This window comes from Lepisma saccharinum, chromosome 26, assembly GCF_977018435.1.
Source record: "Lepisma saccharinum chromosome 26, izLepSacc3.1, whole genome shotgun sequence".
In the NCBI taxonomy this organism is placed as follows: Eukaryota; Metazoa; Arthropoda; class Insecta; order Zygentoma; family Lepismatidae; genus Lepisma; species Lepisma saccharinum.
This window is the reverse complement of record NC_139254.1, coordinates 45,805,910-45,821,364: the sequence shown is the minus strand read 5'-3', so window position 1 is coordinate 45,821,364 and position 15,455 is coordinate 45,805,910. Positions and strand designations below refer to the sequence as shown.

The 15,455-nt window shown below is 32.0% G+C and overlaps 1 protein-coding gene across 1 annotated transcript in view; it reads right to left on the bottom strand.

Moving 5' to 3' along the window:
* The window catches only part of LOC145979313 (alpha-tocopherol transfer protein-like), a 105,533-nt gene extending 105,370 nt beyond the window's left edge, over positions 1 to 163 (bottom strand). Inside the window, exon 1 of the mRNA XM_083112155.1 lies at positions 22 to 163. The gene's annotated coding sequence lies outside the window, so the exon portion shown is untranslated. The remainder of the gene's footprint in view (positions 1 to 21) is intronic.
* Positions 164 to 15,455: the final 15,292 nt, after the last annotated feature.

The following is a 15,455-nucleotide window of genomic DNA, read 5'->3' as shown; positions in this document are numbered from 1 at the left end:
ACATACAACAAAAATAGCTACCTGATTGGGAACCTGTAGTAAAAATCAAGAAGATAGACACTTTCAGCACATTCTCTGGTTACTACTGACGACTGGTTCTTGGAACACACTCAAGAAACCAACCTCTTTAGCATCGGATTTCACGATAGGCATCGCACACGCAACGGCAGTTTGAATGCCAAGAAAAAGTTTAGTGTCAAGGAAGGTCATGGAATTGCGTCACCGAAAGCAGTCAGCGATCGAGGTCAGTGCAGTGGGTTGTGCGTAACGCAATTTTCACACGTGAAAAGAAGAAAAAGGTTTCATCGTTTCTCCACATCAAGGGATTTTTCCCCGTCTACTCACTGTGCCCATTTTCATTATTCACCTAGAGGTTAGAAACTGTTCTAAAATGTGACTGAATAATCTCTCTGCATGATCTCAGTCATCATACTTTGTCTAGTAATTATATATGTACTAGCTCATTACCCAGGGTTGCCCGGGTACTTATTTATCCCAATCTTGCATTAGACAGGAAAATAATGAATTCTAACTATAGTGTAAAATGTAACTAATTTTAAATTTGATCGTGAATGTCACCAATTAGCTTAGCGACTCCGAAAACTATGAATTCGATACTAATCTATGCACGGCCAACTTTAATAGAGGCCGGAGCCTTCAATTTGGCAACCCTGTAAACCGTGACATCAGCCGACAGATCTTTCTAGGAAGAAACATTAGATAATGAACGTTCAAAAGTCAAAAAGGTAATAATTTTATGTAGCCTATTCATCCCGTAATAACTTCATTCGCTCAAATTCGCTAGTATATTGAACTTTATTTTTCCTAAGTAAAGCAATATGTTTTCAAGTTGTATATAACCAAGAGCTATAACCATGACATAGAGGTTTAAAACATGTTTACGCAAAAAGCAAATTCCACGCTGACGCTGAGAAAAGTTGTGTGCATGAGGCACCACATGCTAAGCTTTTACTTGTTGTGTTCGGAGTTACTAAGCTAATTGGTGACATTCACGATGACATTTAATCAACCTTGCCACGAGGGTAATACTTTGTGTTGAGGGGTGGATTAAATACCTGTAAATACATGTTACACTATAGTCAGAATTCATTATTTTTCTGTCTTAATAGAAGTTTGGGATAAATAAATACCCGGGTAACGCCAGATAATCAGCTAGTATCTTATTAAGCAGTACAACCTGCGTGCCTGCATTGTAATAACCCCGTTGACTTTCAATAGGATCATTACAAGCTAGAAGTGTCAGAAAATGTCATGTTTTCCTTCACATATTTTAAAATTCTTTAAAGTCACATTAATATCATGAAATGGCATCCATGTTTTCTAGGCATTTTTTCCTCAATGCCAAACATTTACGACACCTTGTCGCACCCCATGAATGAATGGAAGAGTGAAATCAACTCTGATACACCACTGGGAAGCTTAGAATACGTTTACAGTTCATAAATGGACAAATATTGCAGTTCCGAACTCAATCGAGAGTTCATCGAGGGGATATATTTTCAAGTACTGAAAGAAAGTAGAGGATGTTCACTTTACAGATGATCCGTACTAAAACAAAGAGAAAACCTTGTAATTGTATGGTTGTCTCCAGTACTTGAATTGTACAGAATCTTGTTGCATTCTGTTGCATTACTGAGTGAAGCTTTCGGATGATTTATCATTACTGTTGTCAATGATTTAAGGAGGCCTTCAGCTATTCCTGGAGTAGCAACACTTCACTGAATGACGTTTCAAGTCCAGCCAGACCTTTCCAACTAGCAAGTTGCCATTTTAATGTCTAATTCTAACATCAAGCAAATTTTTCAGCTGTCATACAACCCGGGATAACTCCACCAAAGTTGTATCGCAAGTGCGTATACTGGTTGATCTGATATTATAATAGCGGTTTCTTTTGGGTTTCTAATATAGTGACAATAATATTTATGGCTAGGGAGTTAATATCTTCTTTTAGAAGAGGATGCAATACCGACTTACTCTTCAAATTCATCAGTTTATCATTTTCTTTCTTACAAGAATAAAATGCAGCCCATGGAAGAAGTTCCAAGTGATGGAGAAAGTGTGTTGTTCCAGTGTGGCAGAGATGTTTTGTTATTTACATTAAGATTTAGAGTTTCTACCACGTTGCTATTGTTATTTTCGGAGGTGTTTCGCATTAGTGACTATTTGTACCTTGTAATATATTGGCAGACGTATTAGAGCAGATATCATGATCTATATTGTAGATCGCTGTGCTTTACAATGTGTGGGGAAGCTTCTATTCCTTTAATGGTTACATTATTCACATACACCTGCGTTTATTTTTCGACTTGTTGAACTCTTTTATATGATACACATATTCCAAGGTAATACATTTTCCGAAATGTCAATCCTAAGTGTAGAGGTAGAGGTGTGTCTTGATCTACGTTCTGACGTCTGAATTCAGCAGCTGGTTGTCCTTTTGTCTTAATGCTACTAAATCTAACCAGCTGTGCAATCCTCAGTGCTGCAACTGTCATTTTATCTTGTTCTGCAAAGGATGCTTCCTAGCTGGTAATTGGGATTTGAAACCTACACATTTTTATCAACATAAAACTAGATTCCAATGTTAATATTTCTTGTATTCATAACTTAGATATTGTACATAACTTTTACAAACTGTTTACTATATTCGATAGTCATTTGTTTCATTTTGAACACATACGTTCATAAATTCACATTACAAACTCATCATAACTCAACATAACACAACATTGTAACTGTTGTGCTTGTCACAATATAATCCCCTCTCTTAGAAAACATTTTCTGCGTGAGACAATTATTCAATATACATTAAATTGTCGAACAAGAAGAAAATTTACAATAAAAGGGGCATATTACAAACTGCTTTCTACAAACACTAACGAAATACAAATATTTGCGTCCAAGCATGCCATTCATACATAATTCAGGTAAGTTTCTTTGTCATATTATCTTTATACAAGGAAGCAAAATTTATAACTTTCATAAATATACACAAATATTTAATTGAGAACACAGAAAATAAACACAACATTATACACAAAAATCATTTGAGTTACACATTTTTTGCTTTCAATAGCTCTGTTCTCTTTTCTTCTGTACAATTGAAAAGTTTAAGATTTGTTAAGTTCTGCTTTTGTTCCTTTGCTGGCGTCGACAATGATATTAAATGTGCTTGGTTATTCTTAACTTCCTTGACTTGATAAGGACTAACATACAAGCTGAAAAATTTGTGAATGCTATCACTTATAGCTTTGCTTTTAAGATGGTTTCTAACAAGAACCAGGTCACCAGATTTTATCGGATGCTTAGGTTCATGAAAATCCCTTTCAATCTTTTGGTTTTTCTTTTCTATTTGCTTCAGCCATTATACACTTTGTCTTCAAGGGTAAATGTTTCAAGTCATCTGGCCAACTTATTTTGTCTATTATTTCATCGTGATAATCAACATGCATAAAAAGTTCAGATGGTGTGAAACCGGTTGTTTCGGATTTTGAATTATTCAATAGATGAAAGACAATATTCACATAATTAAACCAAAGTTTATGGTTATACTTACAAAACAATCTCAATAGTCGCACAAGCTCTTTATTGTAACGTCCGACAGGATTGGCAAAAGCTGCATATGTTGAAGTTAACACATGTTTAACACTCACAGAATCTAAATAACTTTTAAATTCAGTTGACTTAAATTGCGAACCATTGTCGGTGAGAATTACCTTACACTTTGGGTAATGATTAAAGTAAATTCCAAATTTGTTAATTATTTCCTTTGAGGTTGCACGTCGAAGACAATAAACCATCACAAATTTACTCATTACATCTACATTGACTAATATATGTTGGAAACCTTTAGACAAAGGTAATGGACCAATTAAGTCGGCTGACAGTAAGTAGTGAGGTTTGGTTGAATACACATGTAATTCTTCCTTTGAAATTTTAAAGGTTCATTGCTTATACCTTTACACATGAAAAACAGTTTCTTAAATAGTCCTTAATACTTTTACGCATTTTAGGCCAATAATAAAACCTTTTACAAAAATCAAAAATTTTGAAATAACCGAAATGTCCCTTTAAATCATGCTGTTTATACAAAACATCTGCAATTAAAGCACTAGGAACTATTATCTTCCAATTATCATCTACATAAGGTTTGAAAAATAGTATGCCATCATGAACGGAATACTTCCTTTTAATTATCAGATTTACTTCTTGAGACTCCAATTTTCTTCTTAATGACGAACAACGCAGATCTTTCTATTGTGCACTTTGCCAGAAATTGGGTTCTATATCAGAGATTACATGATTTACGTACATCGGATGAGTCTACCAACAAATATAAAATACATGAGGATGAACAATTATCTGTTTTTGATATTGAAAATGATGATAAACTAAATATGATATAAAACAATTTTACCCTGAAAATAATCCATTTTATGTAATATTGTCTCTTCATACTAAATATCTAGACAAGATATAGTTAATGAATTACACAAACCAGCCAGTCGTAAGTACAAACGATTATCTGTAGCAACAAAAGGTATAGATGATCTATGGCAGGGGGATTTGATCGAAATAAACACAGGAATGTTAAAAAGTTTACATAAGATAAATCATGGTTACAAATATTTACTTGCTGTGATAGATACGTTTAGAAAATATGCATAGGCTCTTCCTCTAAAATCCAAAACTGGTACTTGTGTTACCGAGGCTTTTAAATTAATATTTACTGAGAGAAGGATACCGAATTATTTGCAAACAGATAGAGGAAAATAATTTTACATTTCCACATTTACCAAATTAATGAATCAACATAATATTAGACATTATTCTACTACATACAGTGATCTTAAAGCAAGCATAGTAGAACGATTCAACAGAACATTAAAAAATCACATGTCGAAACAATTTACTCTACAGGGTAGCTATAAATGGGTAAAAATTTTGCCTGACCTAGTTCATAAATACGTGTATAATAACTCGATACATAGAACTATTCATTTGAGACCTGCTGAGGTGACCAAATCTGACGAGAAAGGACTGATTTCTACTATTTATTGTAAAAAATATAAATACACAACCAAAAAACCCAAGTTTAAAATAGGAGATCAAGTGAGAGTCAGTAAATTCAAACATTTATTTGAGAAGGTTTTCACCAAAAATTGGAGCACAGAGTTGTTTACTGTGCTTCCAGTTTTACCAGGAAACAGGTATACATACATAATAAAAGATAATTATAATAAAATACTGGAAGAAAATTTTATGAAGAGGATCTTAGTAAAACAAAATATCCAGATACATATCTTATTGAAAAAATATACAAAAAGATAACAAATTGTATGTTAAATATCTAGGATTGCCAGAAAAAAGTTGGATAGATGCAAACCAGGTGATTCCATGATACCAACTTGGAATGTTGTACAACGTTTACCAGATTTAGTGGAAACTAGTAAAAAAATGGTAAGTTGTTACCCGGTAACATAAGATGTCTCATAGTAGGTCCCTCTGGTTGTAGAAAAACTACACTGCCAATAGATAATTTTTTGCTTGCCCCCAATTGATAAGATTGGAAAAATATACACTTGTATGTATTCTGAAAGAGTTTGGAACAACCAAAGCACCAGCAACTCATAAAACTGTATGAGGGACTGGGTATAGCCACATTTGGATCAAAAATAAAACCTCTTGACCTTCTTCTTCCATTAGCATCACAACCCTTTGTGGGTTTTAGCTTTCTCAGACAAGTCGTTCCAATCTTTCCTCTTCTTTGCCATTTATTTCCAATTTCTAACTTTGAGAATCTTTAAATCTTCTCATACATCTTCAATCCATCTCATCCTAGGTCTTCCAATTAGTCGCCTTCCCATAGGTCTCCACTCTAGTATACGTTTTATACTTCTCATGTTATCCATTCTTTGCATGTGGCCTAACCATTTAATTCTTTGACTTTTAATATATCGTATAATGTCTGCACCATTGATTAATTTTTCTAATTCCACATTATTTCTTATTCTCCATATATCATGTTCTATCTGTAACCTCTTGACCACTCTTTAAAAAATTCTGTTGTGGTGTTTGATAATGTGATTCTGGAAAATCAAAATCAAATTCGAAATTTCTTTACTCAGGGTCGACACAGGGGAAAAGATTGTTTTTATTTGGCTCAAACTTATTCCAAGATTCCCAAACAGTTACTGAGGGATAATACAAACGTAATTTGTTTGTTTCGTGAAGATCACACTAATCTTAAACATGTTTATGAATATTATGTGGGGGGAGATTTAAATTACCACCAATTTTCCAATTCTGCTCATCCTGTTGGGAAAATAATAATTTTAGATTTGATACAATTGATATGAATCGAAAACCCAAAAATGGAAAATTCAGAAACAAAATCAACGATTTTATGAACATAGAATCGATATAAGAAAACGTTATAACATTTTAAAATAACCTCTAATCAAAAAATATGACAAAACATAGAATCGAAGACAATTTGAAATTACGTGACTAAACGATTTAAAGGTTGGAAATCAGAGAATCGAGGAGTCTATGAACAACACAAACATCAAGACCAACCAATTATCGATGCAATCAGTGGTCTCGGTAAAGAGATTAAGGGTGTCACAGAAAGAAATGAAAATCTCATAAATGAATTGGTACCTCTTACTGCTAGAAATTATGCAGATTTTCATCCTAAATCATTATCTAGTATTCACACACCTCTGACCCTCCAACAACCACCTACTAAAACTATAAGTGAACCTGAAAAAAATGAGTTGTGTTCTTTGGCAAGGGATTACCTAAGTCCTGGAAAATTTGAAAAAGATGAAGTGTTTGGATTGCATGGAGCCAAAATTAAAACCTGGTATTAGACACACAGGTAAATTTATACCAAAATTCCTAGCTATCGAGACATTGAATATTCCCTGCAATATTTCCAAAGGAATGATTATCAAAGCTGAAGAAAATTCAATTGGTACTCACAAGGAAACCGGTAACATTGCCATATTTAAACCAAATTCGGAATTTATGGAACCCATTATCTATTCCCCAATCTCGCCAATGTATTTTCCTGTTTATTATGATAAAGTTAATTACATAGAGATAAGAATTTCAAATGAGAAAAATGAGATAATCGATTTTGCCGGTGCTAATACCACTGCAATAATAGAAATTAATATATAAATAAATACCAATGGAAAATATCGAAAGTTATGAATCACAATCATTCCCTCCAAACAGAAGGACATTTTGTTACTCATAATGAACCGAATAAGGAAATTATTACAGTAGGCGATGGTTTTATTCATCCACATAGATCGGATCTGTATATAAAATTTGATATTGTAAAAAAAATAATAGTGAAGAATATCCAGCTACTGCTAATGTAAAACTTATAGATAATTTTGATCCATTTTTATTCTCACAAATTGAAATCAGAAAGCAAGGTACAGTCATTGACAGAATTGATTATCCTGGAATTACATCCACTACAGTGGGGACATTAAAATTATCCAAATTAAAGGGTGTATATTATAAAGTTGGTGGATTCGATGCTGGAACAAAATGCATAACAAAAAGTCACACAGTACTGTTCCCCATGAGATTGCTATTTGTTTTTTTCTCTGATTATAAAAAAAATATGTTGAGGTGGTTTAAGTATCATATTTCGCAGATCACCCAATTATCATAATTTATTAATGAGATACAAAATTTTGAATCCAGATGGAACAGCTAATGATGCTAGTTTGCCCGATGCTGCAAAATGTGTGATTCAATCTATGGAGTTACGTGTGCCTATTGTTGATTGATTGAATGATTGATTGATTTGGTGTTTAAGTCCACTTTATGCACAGTAAGGCTAATCGGGACTGGACCTAGAGTTTAAAGTGGGATCCGAACCACTTGTGCCTCTACCGTGACGCCTATTGATGAATATGAATCGAATTATACTCTCAAATACAAAGCCAACATTTTGAAAAATCCTCAAATTCCGATACAATTTTATACATACACACAGAGGCCTGTGGAGGGCAAATTCTTTGTATTTGATAATACTAATCAGTTTCAATCTCTACAATACGATATGCCAGAGTTTGTAGCTGTATTGTTTCAGACAGGGATAGATAACAAACAGGAAAAAGATAGCAACCAGTTTGATAATTGTAAAATTAAAAATATATATCTGAGAAATGGTCGAAATGAGGTATTCCCACGTGAAAATTTCAATTTAAACATTGCAGATCAAGATTTTTTGAAATTATATGAAGCCTATAGTACATTTAAAAGAGTAACTGAAGGAAACATCGGTATGTATTATAATCCAGACGAATTTATAATTCACAGACCAATGTTTTTAATAAATGAATCAAGTAGAAAATTGGTAGTTATTAATTATCGAATTAATATTAAGTTAATATGTGAGTTTCATGAAACTTTACCTCAAAATACCATATGATTGATTGATTGATTGATTTAGTTTATCTTACTTCGCGTTTTTTGCCTCTTGGCTAATTTGCGAAGATGGGGATGAGTGTTGAAATGATGAAATTGATGAATGGACATTCACAAACAACCAAGCCCGACCGGGATTCGAACCCGGGACCCTTGGCGTCGCAGCGCGATGTGCTAACCACTCGGCCACAGGGTCGGGCCAAAATACCATATGCAATGCAATTTTAATTGTAGAGAAATCATATATATATATATATATATATATATATATATATATAATGTAAAAATGAGAGAGTGATAGAACAATTTTAATAGAATATAATAGAATACAATATATTTTTATTTATTTACTTCAAAGCAAAATTTAGCCTTAGGCTACTCTACACCACCTGACTCAGCAAATAGATATTACAATAAATAAGAAAAATGTTTAAAAAAATATATTAATACCTATATCAATTTTAAGAAAACTTGGATTAACATTTATAACATTTTTTATTTGTATTATAGTGTCTGTATTCTCTAGTATGGATATTGCAATCTAACATTTGCAACTTATTATCATTGCCATCAAGGGCTATTTTATTTTTTATTGTAGTATAGACACCATCCAATTTGCTAGTGAGATGATATGCAGACATCTTCTACTGTGAGTCTTGCTGTACATGCTCGATTTACACCCTTAGCTCTTTTAATTCCTTCTTCCCCATTTATTTTCAGTCTGTACATTTTTGGTCTGAATCCGGCAAATTCTAATATTATAGATCCTGATGCCTCATCTTTCATTTTCCCAGGAATCATCTGGTTTTTAAGACTGTATAATAGATCATTTTCTGAATAGTTGCTAAAATCGAAATATTCTTTATAGCAAACAAATCACTGTATAAACACATGTTTCTATCACATATATAAAACTGTCCGTATCTATATATATAATATATAAGCTACTTCAATTTTATTTTGTATCTGGGTTTCATAGCATTAAAATGAAATTTATACATCTCCAATTTAGATAATTCTAGGACGGTAACACCCATAGCTATTGGTACATCACACATTACATTGATATTGGATCTTTCAATAAGAGTCAGACATCAGTAATTCTTGTAAAACCTTTGTATGTGGGATCGGCAATAAGTTTCTGGAGTTTTTTTTGATCGGACACCAAATTACACCTTAATAGATTTCTTTTGTTCTCTAGACATCTTCAATATTTATAAAGATTTTTTTAAACTTTAGAATTTGTTTGTATTCTATTGTCTGTATTTTTCTCAATATATTGAGCTAACCATTTTTCTTGATCAAATTTTAACCCCTTATGAATTTTTATTAATTTCATAACATGATTCAAATAATATTGTAACATCGATAATGAACCACATAATTATTTTTGATTTCAAATGATAATATCAATTTTGTTTCCTCTGTACCCGAAACCTTTTGAGAAACTGGTGCCATAGCTAATCCATGGTGTTCGTCATGGAGATCTGATGGATATTCCAAATCAACTTCCAGTAGACAACCTTTTATATGATTTCAGACCAGTTTAAGAAATCCCTGTTTTTAAGTTTTCTATCGGTCATCCATTCGTAATTACCAATTGCGAGTGATTGAGTCATGACATACCCATATAAATTATTCATATCAATATATAAAATATATTTATTTTTGTCATCAGTATTATAATTAGATAAATATTTATTGTTTGCTTTTGCATATCTTAAAGGACACTAGACTATACCACCACGTTTATCAGATTCAACAAACACGAACTGCTCAATATTGTTGATGAGACCAATTTCAACTTTTGTATTTAAAAGCATAGCCTGCCAGGATAATCCGGGTGTTGTATTCATAAAAACAGGATGCAAATTATATTTCTTGAAACAACGATCTCGAAAAATGTCAAACACATCAGCCAACAAGAGAACATCTAGAATCAAGTACTTGTCATGATGATGTCTGTGCATATTGATAATCTAACTCGCTACATTCTTCATCTCTCGATGTTAACTGTGTCTCATTAAATTTATTAAAATATCCATGTATTGATAGGGGTAGACTCCTTTTCCCCTTAGCAATTTCATGTTATCACTACCAAAATATTCTGTTGTATGAACAAATACATCATCAGTTACTTGACTCACCAGAGTAGCTAAACTGCTGGAAAGAAACTGATATGAATCCAGGAATCTAAGAACAACTTTTTTCCATTTTCTAATTTTATAGTTTTCTCTATAACAATATATTTATCTTTACTGCGTGGTATAATATTGATATTCTCTGCATCATATCCCAATTCTTTGATAAATAAATGTGCATCAAAATTTGCAAATTGTGATTAAATACTGGAATATAATTTGGTTTCTGTATTTTCAAGTTACATGAATTACAAATGTATGAATATATTCTCCATTAAAATGGTTGTGGTGTCGAACTTTTGTATAATCTGAATTAAAATTATTTTTACAGTATTTACATTGTATGGTATTATCATATTCCTGTTGTTGTTCTTGTGTAAGATCCTTCATCGGTTCTATATTATGCAAGATTGGAGCAATAATTTTTCCCCACTCTCGAAGTGTTTTGATAAATATTTGAGATGCATCTTTGCCTCGATAAATATATGAAGGTGGATTATTTTTTCCATAAGTGTTTACTAATTTTAGTGCAAAGCTACAGGCTTCATGCTTAGCTATATTTGTTGTGTATGATGCATCTGAATCTGGAAAACATATTGCCATTTGTTCTTGTATTGTTTCAAAATCGGCATAGATTACAAATGGATGTTGTACAAATGAATTATAATTAGAAAATTTTATATTTTTGTATGATAGAAATTTGTAAGTCACATGAGGATAAAGATAACAATATGTTCTTGTAATAGCTTTTCGCATGACCATAAACATGTAAAGCTATCGATTGATTATTATACTGTTTATGTTGTTTTTCAAATAGCTAAATAGCTGAGATGTCTACTGGATATTTTATTCTTGACATGGATTTTTTTAAATTTTGTTTCAAAATCTTTGTATTGAGAGACACGTTATTTATTAATTTTAACTGGATGTAAATATGCTACGATGCACCAGAGAAAACATTTATTATCATTATTTTGAATATTCAATACAGCCAATTTGATTCTGATCTGTTCAGGCAATTTAATATAACTAGATCCACCAAATGGGGTATATTTTGCTATTTTCAATTCAAGTTTATGGTTTGTGTCACAAAGTGACAAACCCGAACCTCCCCATTCGACTCTTGTTGTTTTAACTTAAGTTCTTCACAAATTCTATCATAAATGTAGTCATTATAGTGTGAAATTAACACACGGGTAGGATGAAAATATTTTTATTTTTCATTCCGAGGATTTCTATACATTGATGATAAAATAAAATATATTTTGAGGGAACATTCTGTAAGTTTTTTACAGATTTCATTTTCAATTTTGGATTTAAAATTAGCTAGAAAATTTGGAATATCTAATGCTTTATTATTTATATTTGTTGTATCATATACAACATGATATAAAATTTCTTTTTTGTTTCTTTGTTTTTTTGTTTGGTTTAATTTGTTTTTTATTCATTTTTTATAATTAGGTTAATGTATTTAATTAAAGATAATTATAAATTTATATTATTAAAAATCTGTAGAAAAACAAAAAATATAAAAATATACTATACACTGCAATAACATATGTTTCTTGTCAAAAACTATATAATTTTAGGTAATTAATTATTAACAAACATCTTCTCACAGCCTACAATTCTCAAATAATAATTTAAGATAGCAAACCTTTATATTTATAACCTCAATTTATTAATCGGTCAACGATTGTTTTATGAAGATAACTTTGCATAACTGATTCACTGTTAACATAAAAATTTATTATCATAAAATCTATTAACTGTTAACATAAAAATCTGTTAATATTAAAATCTGATAACATAAAAATATTTTAACATAAAAATTTTAAAAATATCTTAGCACATTGCATATAATATGTACGTTAAAAAAAACACTACGAAGACCTATGACCCTACTTAGATTCATTCACCAAATCATCAGCTTTAAGTCTCCTATACTCTGGTGAAGTCTGTTCAGGTTCTATCGCCCACAAGTGCGTTCCCTTGCCAATCCAGCTAAGGTGAGAATAATAGACAGCAACCTCCTATTTATACTCGTAGTCAAGCACTCAGCAGTGGTTACATGACCTTGTGGGCGTCATATGCTTAACAGGTCAATGCCTCAATGTTCACATGCTCCCATAAGTGTATCGATTTCCACACACGCACACTCGGTAATGTTGGAATGAAAGAATTCACGTGACAACACTATTGATTTGTCTGAGTAAAACTAGGTTACATGAGAATTCTTGCATGTCACGCAAGTTAGGTTCCCGAAGATATTTCCTACACAGTGCTTTATATATCACCACAGCCATCTAGTTGCAAATAAAATGTACTTGAAGAACATGAAAGCAGTAAGTATTTGTGTGTTCCTGCTCCAATGCCATCTAGTTGCAAAAAAATATACTTGTTGGATAAGATTCTTTACTCAATGATTTTACATATCTTCGGGTAGCAATACGATTAGCTGAAGACATAGAATAGATCGCTCTTGAGTTGATATAGGTAATTGTTAGACGTCGCACATTGCTAAAGTATCTTTCTATTTGTATATTTCTCATACCGCCATTATCTTGCTAATTAGTTTCAAGCACAAACAGTGTAAAAAATTAATTAGTACATATGGAAATCTGCAAATACAGTATCTTTGGTTCAGATAAATGGACCAAATTGATACTGGGATATTTTGGAAAAAAATTTAAAATTGAACTTCGGTTCAATTATTTTCTTTACATTTAGAAAAACAAATACATTTCGCTTCAATTATTAAAAAAGCAAACATTTTAAAAAATAAGAGGAAATTATCTAAATCTTGCGATTTTACTCTATAAAAATTGAACTCTTGAGTAAAGCAAATGTTCACTTTTTTACACTTAGAAAAACAGCTAAATTTTGATTTTTGATTAAATTACACTTGAAGATATCACTAAAAAATAGTTGGATTTGGGGGGTGAGCTGAAAGGTACGTTATCTCTACTTACAGCAAACTAGCATGGTCGTATATACATATAGAGAGCTCATGTAATCATCCTCCCTCCGACTGATTGGTTTCCCATTTCTCACTTTTATGTTACTTTTAGCTAATCGCTATAATGTGATGTGATATGGGATGATATATTAACACTTAACAGGAGAATAGGTTATCGAGACCACGTTATGTAGTTATGATACATTACTAACAGGCAATGCTTATATTAATTTTTACCATAATTCCAAATAATTTCGGTGATTAATCAAAAAATAATAACAACAGTTCGTGTTCACTAACACCACTCGCAATTATTTTCACTCATCATAATCTCTAAGACACAGGTAAGAGAGAAAAAAAGAACTTACCTCAGAAGTGCTGACAGTTTAGCGACGTATAAAACCGTATATAACTGTTTAGCGCAGTTGCAAAAATGTTACTGTCATCTAGAGGTCATTCCACGTCATTTCAACGAGGTCAGGATACCCACCAACTCCGATATACACCTTTCCTTTATGGTTGATAGAAACAACCTAGAATTTTTTGACTCTATCTCAAATGGTTTTCATTTTACAGCACTTCGAAATGTCATCAAATCAGTGTTGTCTGTCACTCTGGAGACCTCTCGAAACAAGATATCCTTGCTTACATTTTATTTCATTTATCTTTAACCATTCATCAGATCTCTTTGGAATTTTACACAAAGTTCAATGAAATAATGAGGATTTCAGAAAAAAAATACATCAGCACTCAAAAAGTTTACAAAAGCCTATAAAAAGACTAATAATGGATTTGTAGCCTAATTTTTCTGGTGGGAAAAGTAGGTTACGAAAATCTGAATTTTCATCATGTGGGTATTATGGAACCAAAAACTTTTGATGTTGAAAATCATTGCAAAGACATGCTCTTTCTCTACAATCAATATGTTTTTCGTTTTTTTATTCCCTTTAACGAAAATTTTACTTTTTTTGGAAATTGCCTAAAATTTCAGGGTCAATCCGTACGAAATGGTTCAGCACTGGTCGCTCGACCATTTTTAAAATATATCATTTGTTTGTCGTTGTAACCCCTGTACAAGGGTAGTTCAAAACAGGCATTATTTTTCTAAAACTAGACTTCGTTTGAAAATGGCGGTTATTTTTGTTTCATGACTTGCAACATTTTTGGCCTATGCAGACAGTTACGATAATTATGATAACTCAGCTATGAAAACAATATAAAAATCTGGGGTAAAAAACATTGTTTTCAGTACATTTCAAGCTACATTTTATGTTCCGTACATTTTTTAAGACATCTAATGCAAATGGCTGAAATTTAGAGTCAAAACTGACTGATATTCAATTTGGAAGGGAAATGAATGTATAGGATATATTTTTTAGTAGGGGTAGCAATGAAACATCCCAGCTATATATTTTTTATAGAGGAGACACGCACATCCAAAGTTTCGGCAGAAAATATTTGACACGGTACACACCTTTTCTTTGATAATAATAGCTACTAACAGGCTTGCTATGGCATTCTTACGTTGCAATTAATTAATACGTACAATAATTGTAATTGCATGATAGTTCATTAAAAGTAAATAATTATAACTAATAACGTACATTTGTCCATTTTTGTCAAACTTCCCCCTGTTGTAACTTTGTTTTCATGTAATATCAATCTCGAAATTTACAGGTACCTCTTTATGCAGTAAATAACAAATTTTACTAGGTTCTCAACCAGATATTGGTTTGATTTTAGTTTTAAGTCAACTTTATGCACCGAAGACTAATCGAGGCTGAACCTACAGTTTATTAAAGTGAGGTCAGAATCAGTATTTGCCTCCACTGGGTATCAAAGCCGAGATCCCATGATTACAAAACGTCGACGTAACC